The sequence below is a fragment of the Triticum dicoccoides genome, chromosome 7B (assembly GCF_002162155.2).
Source record: "Triticum dicoccoides isolate Atlit2015 ecotype Zavitan chromosome 7B, WEW_v2.0, whole genome shotgun sequence".
Lineage (NCBI taxonomy): Eukaryota > Viridiplantae > Streptophyta > Magnoliopsida > Poales > Poaceae > Triticum > Triticum dicoccoides.
In genome coordinates, this window is record NC_041393.1 from 751148365 (window position 1) to 751159172 (window position 10808).

The following is a 10808-nucleotide window of genomic DNA, read 5'->3' on the forward strand; positions in this document are numbered from 1 at the left end:
ATAGGAAAAGGAGATTTCTCAACATAAGTAGTAGGAACAACAGGATCATTATAAGTGACAGTCTTTTCTTCAACTATAATAGGTGCAGCTACTTTTACTTCAATGGGAGGATTATATTTAAACCACTTCTCCTTAGGGAGATCAACGTGAGTAGCAAAAGATTCACAAAAAGCAGCTACTATCTCAGAGTCAAGTCCATACTTAGCGCTAAATCCACGAAAAGCATCGATATCCATAAAAGATTTAACACAATCAAACTTAGGTGTTATACCTGACTCCTTACCATCGTCGGAACCCCAATCTTCAGAGTTGCGTTTAATTCTTTCCAATAAGTCCCTCTTGAATTTAGTAGTCTTCAACATATAAGAACCAACACAGGAAGTATCAAGCATGGTGCGATCATTGAGAGAAAGCCGAGCATAAAAGTTTTGAATACTCATTTCTCTTGAGAGCTCATGATTGGGGCATGAATATAACATTGACTTACGCCTCCCCCAAGCTTGAGTGATGCTTTATCCTTTGCGAGGCCAGAAATTATATATGTAATTACAATCACGATGAACAAGATGCATAGGATAGAACTTCTGGTGAAATTCCAACTTCAATCGTTTATAATTCCAAGATCCGTATCATCACATAGCCTATACCATGTCAATGCATCTCCCTTCAAAGATAAAGGGAAGACCTTCCTTTTGAGAACATCATCGGGAATACCTGCAAGCTTAAATAATCCACAAACTTCATCCACAAAGATAAGGTGTAAATCGGGATGCAATGTTCCATCTCCTGCAAAGGGATTAGCTAGCAGTTTCTCTATCATACCCGAAGGAATCTCAAAGTAAATACTTTCAGTAGGTTCAGTAGGTTCAGTAGGTTGAGGAGCAACTCTTTGCTCTACTGGTCGGGGTGAAGATACCCCGAACAAGACCCTCAAAGGATTAGTTTCCATAGTAACAAGTGACAGAAAATTTTAGCACACTATATAAATGTTTCCTTACCAAGTCCCACTCACCAAAGGCGCTTCACTCCCCGACAACGGCACCAGAAAAGAGTCTTGATGACCCACAAGTGTCGGGGATCTATCGTAGTCATTTCGATAAGTAAGGGTGTTGAACCCAACGAGGAGCAGAAGGAAGTGACAAGCGGTTTTCAGTAAGGTATTCTCTGCAAGCACTGAAATTGTAGGTAACAGATACTTTTGTGATAAGATAAATTGTAATGGGTAACAAGAAATGAAAGTAAATAAAGTGCAGCAAGGTGGCCCAATCCTTTTTGTAGCAAAGGACAATCCTGGACAGTTTCTTATAATGAGAAAAGAGCTCCCAAGGACACATGGGAATTATCGTCAAGCTAGTTTTCATCACGCTCATATGATTCGCGTTCGGTACTTTGATAATTTGATATGTGGGTGGACCGGTGCTTGGGTACTTATCTTACTTGGACAAGCATCCCACTTATGATTAACCCCTATTGCAAGCATCCGCAACTACAAAAGAAGTACTAAGGTAAACCTAACCACAACATTAGACATATGGATCCAAATCGTCCCCTTACAAAGCAACGCATAAACTAGGGTTTAAGCTTCTGTCACTCTAGCAACCCATCATCTACTTTTTACTTCCCAATGCCTTCCTCTAGGCCCAAATAATGGTGAAGTGTCATGTAGTCGACGTTCACACAACACCACTAAAGGAGAGACAACATACATCTCATCAAAATATCGAACGAATACCAAATTCACATGACTACTAATAGCAAGACTTCACCCATGTCCTCAGGAACAAACGTAACTACTCACAAAGCATATTCATGTTCTTGATCAGAGGAGTATTAATATGCATTAAGGATCTGAACATATGATCTTCCACCAAGTAAACCAATTAGCATCAACTACAAGGAGTAATCAACACTACTAGCAACCCACAGGTACCAATTTGTGGTTTTGATACAAGAGATAAACTAGGGTTTTGAGAGGAGATGGTGCTGGTGAAGATGTTGATGGAGATTGATCCCCTCCCGATGAGAGGATCTTTGGTGATGATGATGGTGATGATTTCCCCCTCCCGATGAGAAGCATGATGCAAAATGGACGTATCATGACCTTAGCTCAAGGAGATTACGATAAGGACTGTGTGTCCTTTGGTTTAAATACCAAGCCCCTCCAACCAGACGTAGAACTGTCACAACAGTTGGAGCTGGTCTACCAAATCACTGTCTTCACCGAGCTACTGGTTCTATTTCCTAAAAAAATTCATTTCCTCGCTTATGTGTTGATCAAATTGATCGTTACTGTTTGAAGACTTTGACTTTGACTTTCTCTATTTCCTCAATCCTATTTATTTAGTCACCTTGTCTTTTGCCTGCTTATCCTATTTACATGCTACATGTGCACTATGTATGTTTCATTTCATCATGATGACTATGCTACTGTCTTGTTATGCATGCACCTGAGTACTTTATTCGTATTTTGTCACTTAGCAAATTCCTCAAGTAGAATTTCCTTAGTGATGAATTTTTAAAAATCGTCTATTCACCACCCTCTAGTCGATATAACACACTTTCAAAAACTATAGTCGTTTGGGCTAAAAAATTATGGGCCAGGCAGTCAGGCCTGTTTTGGCTCGAACAGTCTGGCCACTAGGACTTTTTGCAGGATGAAAAAGTATGAAGGAACATACGTCGTTCGCGGAGAAGGTTGCGAGAGATAAGTGCATCTATAATGCGGACCCTCAAGCCGCCCCATCCATTCGAACTGCACAGTTCGGACGTGTTTTGCCATTCAACGCATTTCTATATTAGTATGATGGCCGTTTGGGATATCCTTTTTCGTGCAAATTGAAAGCAAACTCTGGGGGCATTGCGGGCATCTGGACCATTGCCACGTACGCATCCGAAAACCTTGGCCCACCCAAAACCCTCTCCCTCCACTACAAAAAATACACTTATGTGATGATACGTGTTTGTCATAGTAGGTCACGTTTTCTGTCATGCATGTACATCCATGACGATTTTATGATAGAATCAAGATAGTCATACCTGTGTTGTCGTAGAAGTGTTCCATGACATTACCAAAATTATCATCACGGTAGTGTCCATTTCCATGACGATAAATGGCGCGTCATGGAAGTGCTTTCATCAAGGGTGACCGACACATGGCATCCACCGTAACGGGTCGCCGTTAAGCTATCGGGTCCGGTTTTGGATCTGATAACCCGTTAACAGCCCGAACCAATGGGGATTTTCCACATGTAAAATTCTCATTGGCCGGAGGAAACACGTGTTGGCTCACCGCTGGGACAGATGTCATCCACTCACTAGACAGGAGGCGCCTATGATACGTCGACATGTGGCACGGCCCGACAGAGGCCCATTCCGGTGAAAAGGCCGGCCCATTTGACTTAGTCAAAAGGTAATGGGCCGGCCCACGGAAAGCCTATTAATGGCGTGTTCGTATATAGCCCATTTACGGCCCGCTAACTTACGACCCATTACGGCTATAGGAATTACGCCCAGTAACTTCATCTGGGCCGTCCAATATGATTCCAGCCCGTTGTAACTTCTGGCCCATGTATGGCCCATGATGTCTTTCGGCCCATATGAGGCCCTTTGTAACTCTTGGCCCATTAACGGCATGTGGTGAAACTGGCCCGTAATGAACAGTGCACCACTTTATACCCATTAACAGCCCATTATTTCATTGGGCCGTTTCCAACCCATGTTAACTTTCGGGCTTCTAAGGGTTCATTTATTATTGGGCTCATTTCTAGAATTCGATTACTTACGGTCTGTTACTGGCATGTTCAGCTTGTGGGCCATATTCAACCCATGGTTACAGTCGGCCTGCTTGTGGCCCATTAACACGTTGGGCTATTTTCGTAGCGTCATCAATTACGGCCTATTAACGGCCCATTATGGTTGGGCCATAAAACAAACGATTTCGACTCTAGCCCATTTACGACCCATTTTGCGGTCCGTCATTGGTCCACAAACAGTACGGCCCATGTTTGGCGAAACGATTATACGGCCCATAGAAGGCCCATAGATGAGACGACCCGTAGAAGGCCCATGGATCATACGGCCCGTGGAAGGCCCATGGATCGTATAGCCCATGGAGGGCCATGGTTACTACGCAGGTAGCAGGACCATGGTCACAACAGTCTGTGTGTTGCCATGGTTATTGTGGCCTAGTTTATTGTGGCCACTAGGAAAACGCAGAAAAAGAACTACAATGACCACAAGCAAATAACTAAACAAGACAACAAGGAAATAAATAAGCAAGGAACTAAAGCTAGGCTATTATGGCTATTACACATATTACATCCACTAGGCATCAAAGTTCGCCACTAGTGCAAATATAGGGAACAAAGCAACATATTACATACACTGGCCGTCTAAATTGGCCACCAGTGCAAATAAATGCGGCAGCAAAACTAGTCCATAACTGAAACAACTTCAGAAGAGCTCAAGAAACGTTATCCTGGGTATCCAACATGCTGGCAATAAGCTTAGCAATCTTATTAGCTTTGTCCTGTTTGGTGCTAAAATCCTCCAACGCTTGTTGTTGCACCAGAAAGTATGCATCTGAATGCTCCAGGGACTTCCATAGTCCTTCCGCTTCTTGTCGCGGATCAGTTGATCGATGTCTTCCAGCTTGTAGTTGAGACTCAAGAAACCGAACTGATTCAGACAGTGAGTTTGTATAGCTTATGCAAGCGATAGTGGTTAGTAAATCAAACACTAAACCAAGACAGGACTTTGGGGTTGTCTCACTGTCTTCAAGATAGTCTTCCTTAGCTGTTTTATCAACTTTGTTGGAGACCAACAAGGATGTCTCACTATCCTGAACCTTATCAGCATTACTTCCTTTACCATTGCTTAATAAGGCACTCTTCCCCAATATTCTGTCAGCATTCTAAAAGAAGAAACAAGCAGACACATAACAAGTTTAGCATGTACTAGTATATGAAACTCATTCCGGTGAACCAGTTCATTAGTAAGGTGGACAGGATTAAACTACCAAGTCTTCAATTGCCAAGTAGTACATAATAAAAGCATCAAACAAACATATATCTATGTCCTATGGTCACGACATTGTCTTGCCAAATCAAAATAGAGACACGGTTCAAATCATATCAGTTCAAGACAAAGTAGAAGTGAAAGAATACAAAGCGTGGGAAACTACACGGAACAACAAGATTTCAGATGGGTACCACGGGTCTCCATATACAACAACACTATTGGCTCTGTTGTGATGCTAGTAATGTGCATGATATGAGAAGTCAACTATATACACAATTGAAATTGAATTCAACAGAGCTATTGATAAGAGCAAACCTATTAAAGAAACATGCGTGAACATACCTGCTGTGCCATTGGAGTTTCGATTAGATCCTTCAATTTAAAAATAAGTTTGTATGAGTAAATACAGTGATACAAGAGCAAAGTAGTATGCACGATAGCAATGGAATCTTAAATTAGAATAGTTATTCTTTAGGTTTAAGCACTTGTTCTACATGAACAGAGTGCAGTAAGATGCAAGAATATAGTGCTTAAAATAGAAAATAAGCTCATAGACCTTACCACATTCTTGGTTCGGGACCAGTACAGAACAAGACGTTCCCAGTCATCGTCGAGTAAATGTGTCTCAAGAGAACGTAAGGGAATTTGATGAGTTTCGTTGCCAATGAAGTACGTTTTCTTCAGGTAATTCTGATACTGCCACCAAGCATTCTTGAAGATAGCAGAGGTATTAGCACAGGTTACCTCATCCTGAGTTTCCAAATCGGTCCTTCTCTATTGAGAAAAAAGGGAAAATTTGCTGTATTATAACCATCATGGAGGTAGAATGTATGGGACAAAGCAAAGTAATTGCCATGAATAACATTACTTACACATAACTCCTTGACAAACACCTGCAACTGGCATTTTCCTTCATCTTCAGTATAATATTTCCATGATGGAAAGATACGCACATAGGATTTAACAACATCAAATGTGATAGATGCTAAACTACGACTGGCTGGTTGTGCTTCCTCCACAGGAATAGGCGTACTAACTGGTGGGGTTGGGGTTCACCGTGGTAGTACTGGCCCTTTGGGCACTAGAGATGCCTTACTAACTGCTCTTGTTTGTGAGCTCTGTGGTGGAGATGGTGCTGTGTCAACAGGAACCGGGTTACTATCTGCTGGGGTTGGGGTTAGATTGGGGGAAGCTGGTTCTCTGTCCATCGCAGTAGGGGTACAATCTGCGAGAGTCCGAGTTATGTGTGTTAGGGATGGTTCTCGTGCATGTACAATCGAGGTGCTATCTCCACCAAGAGGTAGCACTGTTTTATTTGAAGACCGTGTTTTTACTCTCCTAGATACTGGCATCACCCACTCCAATTCAAATGGCTGATAAACAGGAAACATAGTTGAATGTAAAGTCATTGTATGAGAAACAGATGCAATAGATAGTGTGGGAAAAAGAGGGCATGAAATAGTTGACATGTATATTGTTTAACTAAAACGGATAACATGACATAAGTTCACATATATGATGTCTATCTAAACTGGATAGCATAGTATAACATAATTAAAAGATATAATAAATAAGTAAACAGGATCGCATGACATAATTCACTTACATGTTATCTAAGTAATCAGGATCACATGATTTAATTCACATATGTGATTTATATGCTAAACAGAGGGCATTCGCATATATGATGTCTGAACTAAGAACATGGTGTTGAATATTGTGTATATGATGTCTAAACTATGCAATGCAAGACACCATATGCATGATATGAGGAGTATAGCCGTGCCAATTTAGAGCATACACCTCGGTGGGGGAATAGGACTCGTCATCTTTCTCTGAATCCATCTCTGAGGAGCTATCGGGACCCAACAAGAGATCTGCTTTGACAGGTAGCACTGTCTGCTCTAAAGGCCTTGTTTTCACTCCAGATTTTTCCATCTCCCACCCAAATGGCCGATTCACAGGAAGAGTAGTTTAATGTAGAAACATTATCGAGAAATGGAAATGTAAGGAAGAAAAGGATGGGCAAGATATTATTCAAATATATGATGCCTGGTTAAACAGGATGGAATTGCACATTTCACATATATTATGGCTGGCTAAAAGACATGAGACTGCATAATTCTCATATATGATATAGAAACTAAACAGGTGGCATTACAGAACATGTCTAAACTAAGCAGATGACATATATGATGTCAAAACTAGGCACTACAAGGCAACATATGCATGATATGACTAACATCATCATGCCAAGGTAGAGCAAACACCTTGGGGGTAAATAGGAGTGGTCAGCTGCGTATAAATCTGCCTCAGAACAGATATCTTCCTCTGGATTACTATCCGGAGAGGGGGGGGATTTGCCATTGAACCCACAATGGAGTGATGTCTGCATGACATTGTATTGCCGCGCAAAACTCTTCTCTTTTTCTCTACATGTTCAACATGACTGTGTACAATATCTGACATGCATACGAAAATAATATGGTGAGATTATGTAAGGAGAGCATGCAGAAATCTAGAGTGATGGTAACAACCAGTGGATGGATCCAAAAGTAATGATAGCAGGCTGATGATTGCTTTGATTTAATAAAAAGACAGATGATGATTGCTTTAATATTTGTTTCCCACCCTAGATGAACAACATAGGCATACCCTAGGTGAACCAGATATTAGACAGAGATACTATTCATTGCTGCCTCGATATGTGCCCCACAACTAATTTAGAACTCAAGTTTGAACATTAATTTGGACCTGACTTGGAGTCTAAGAGGTGAACAGGACGATAAAGTAACAGGTAATTTTAAGCAATGCATAAAATAAGCAGAAACAAAAAGTGCGACCTCTCTTGTGGACCCGTGTACTCCTCAGGTTCATCTGCTGAGTCGATGATGGTGATACCGTTGCGGTGGGTGCCGACGGCAGCGAAGGAGATCTGAGGTGGAGAACGACAACCAGGAGTCGTGATGTCTGGTTTGGTGGATGCTTCCATCGATGGAGCAGGTCAAGTGAAGTGGACGACGTCGCGGCAGGAGCAGGACAAGCCACACAAAGTTTCCTTCGACACCTACCTGTAACTGAAGTAATTCTGTAAGGGCTCATTTGGCTTGCATGATTCTAAAAATGCAGGGATAGGAAAAACACCGGAATAGGATAGGAATGCACATGGTAAATAGAGCTTTTGTAAACACAAGATTTCTGTCAACTTGGGTGCTTGGTTCACAGGAATTGGAAGAGCAGAGGAATGCAAAGAAACATGGCCAAAATAAAGTGAAACCATATGAAAGCGTGTACAATTAGAATGTTATTCTGCCACTAATGCACTTGGTCTTGTTTTCATGCATAGGATTTTGAAAAGTAGGTCCAAGTGGATGTTTTTCTCCATTCCTTTCAACAAAATGCATGAATAATTGAATAGTAGAGTGGCATAGGAAAATTTCCTATTGCTATGTTTTTCCGTTCAACATAAATAGCCCTAATGGATCGACATGAATGTAGAGTAATAAGTAATGCGACAAGTGTACAACCTCTTTCCCGTAGCCATGTCGACCTCAGCATCCTTGGGTTGGTCGCTGAAGAAGTTGAGGCAGAGGTGGCTATCGGAGGTGTGGAGGAAGATCTGAGGAATCTGTTGTAAGTGCATCTAGTGCCCCTTAGTGATTTTGGTGTATTGAAGACTTATAGGTTAAGGGACTAATGCGTTTGTGAGTATACACAGGTCCATAAGTCTATGAGGAGTTTGATATTTACAGAGAAAGTCGACCCCTAAAAATGAAGTTCTTCAACTGAAGACTTTGATATTCTGAAGACTTTCTGAAGACTTTAAAAGTGAAGTAATTGGTGTGACCTTGAAGACTTGGTATTCATTTGTGGAACATGAAGCGTGAAGAATTTTGTTTTCGTAGTTTCATTTTCTCCTTCTTGAGTCATAGGAAACACCGTACTGTTAAAGGGGGTCGAGGAAATACTAAGGAAAAATCTCCATATGATGCTCAACTCAAAATCCTACACCTACCAATCCCTTCGAGTGAAGCCGTTGGAAATCTCATACAATTCAGTCACTTTCTTCAGTGACAGAGACGAAGTTCTTCTGGTCACTGATGAATTTGTTCTGACAGAGGAGTTAGGAATTTGCCAGTGCGAATTACCTACACAGTGAGGAACATGATAGCCCTGAGGAATTTGAGAGTCAAATTTCCGATCGTTGCTGTGTTGCGCGCCAGCTGTCCCAAAATATCTTATCCACCTAACGGTCATATCATTGAGGGGCATTTATGTCTTATCATGTCGGGCTGCTCCCTAGGCTATAAATAGCCGCCCCCTACAACCACTAGCTGGTTGGCTGCTCCGAGAGAACTTGACACTTGTCATTTGAGAGCAACCCATCCTCCGAGGACTTTGAGCCAAAATCATCAAGTGAGGAAAAACCCCAAACCCAAACACCTACAAACCCAAAGTGATTGAGCATCACTAAAGAAATTGATCCTGCGTGGATCCGACGCTTGTTACCCTTGAAGACTGTGCTTCTTCCAGACGGTTAGGCGTCAAGGTCTAGAGCATCCAAGAGGAAATGTGGATCGCCGAGTGACCAAGTCTGTGAAGGTTTGGAAGTCGCCTGAAGACTTACCACGAGTGATTGGACGAGGTCTGTGTGACCTTAGTTCAAGGAGAATACGGTGAGGACTGGGTGTCCTGAGCTGCGTGCTCAACGACTGGGTGTCCGGGACTGTGTGTCCTCGAGTTTAAATTCTCAGCCGCTCCAACCAGACGTACAACTGAGACAGCAGTTGGAACTGGTCTACCAAATCATTGTCTTCACCAACCTACTGGTTCTATTTCCACAACCCTTTCATTTCCTCATTACTGTTTTGAGTGTTTGTTCATATCTGTGTTTGAAGACTTTGATTGAAGACTTTCTCAATTTCCTCAGTTCAATTTCTTCAGTCTGTTTGTCTTCATCTTGTGTTATCCTGTGATTACGCTTTCTGTACTCTGTGCTAGTCTTCATTTCATCATGATGACCATGCTTGTATTCTGTTATGTTTACTTCTGAGTAATTATTCCGCTGCTAATAGTTCTTCGCTAAGGAATTTCCTCATGGGCAAATTCCTCAGTGAAGAATTCATAAAAATCGCCTATTCACCCCCCCTCTAGTCGACATAATGCACTTTCATCTGTAGATAGCGTCCAGGGCACTGCCCTTTTGTGATGGATCGTTCTGTCGTTGGAGCAGCTCCGGTGAGCTGTAAGATGTCAAGGCTGCAGCAGCACATGACAGACATCGTTAATCTCAAGTGGGATTCTAATAGCAGCTCCAATAGATGATGTAAAATGCATTACCTAAAAGTGATAGATGTAAAATTTACATCACCAAAAACCACCTGACTACAACAGATGAGGTAAAAACCGTTGACTCTGAACTTAACTGTCGAAACTGGAATTTACTGTCGAAACTGAATGCAATGGTATCAGAGAGGCACTTCACATGTAGTTTAGTGAGGGCCTGCGGTTCATCTTCAACCTGCACCCCCTGAGCCGCCAGCGACCACCGGCCAAACCCCGCGCCGCCTCGCCGCCCCGAAACAACTCCGCACCACCGGTCTTCCACTGCCCTACCGCCCCGAAACAACTCCCCATCGCTGGTCCACCGCCACCTCACCGCCCCAAAATGACTCCCCACCACCGGTTGACCGCCGCCCCAGCCATCCCTCTAGGGCCCCCCTGCACCAAACTTTTTCTGTGGCGATCCCCGCGCCACCGCCCCACCACCGTGCCCCCACCGCTGGTGA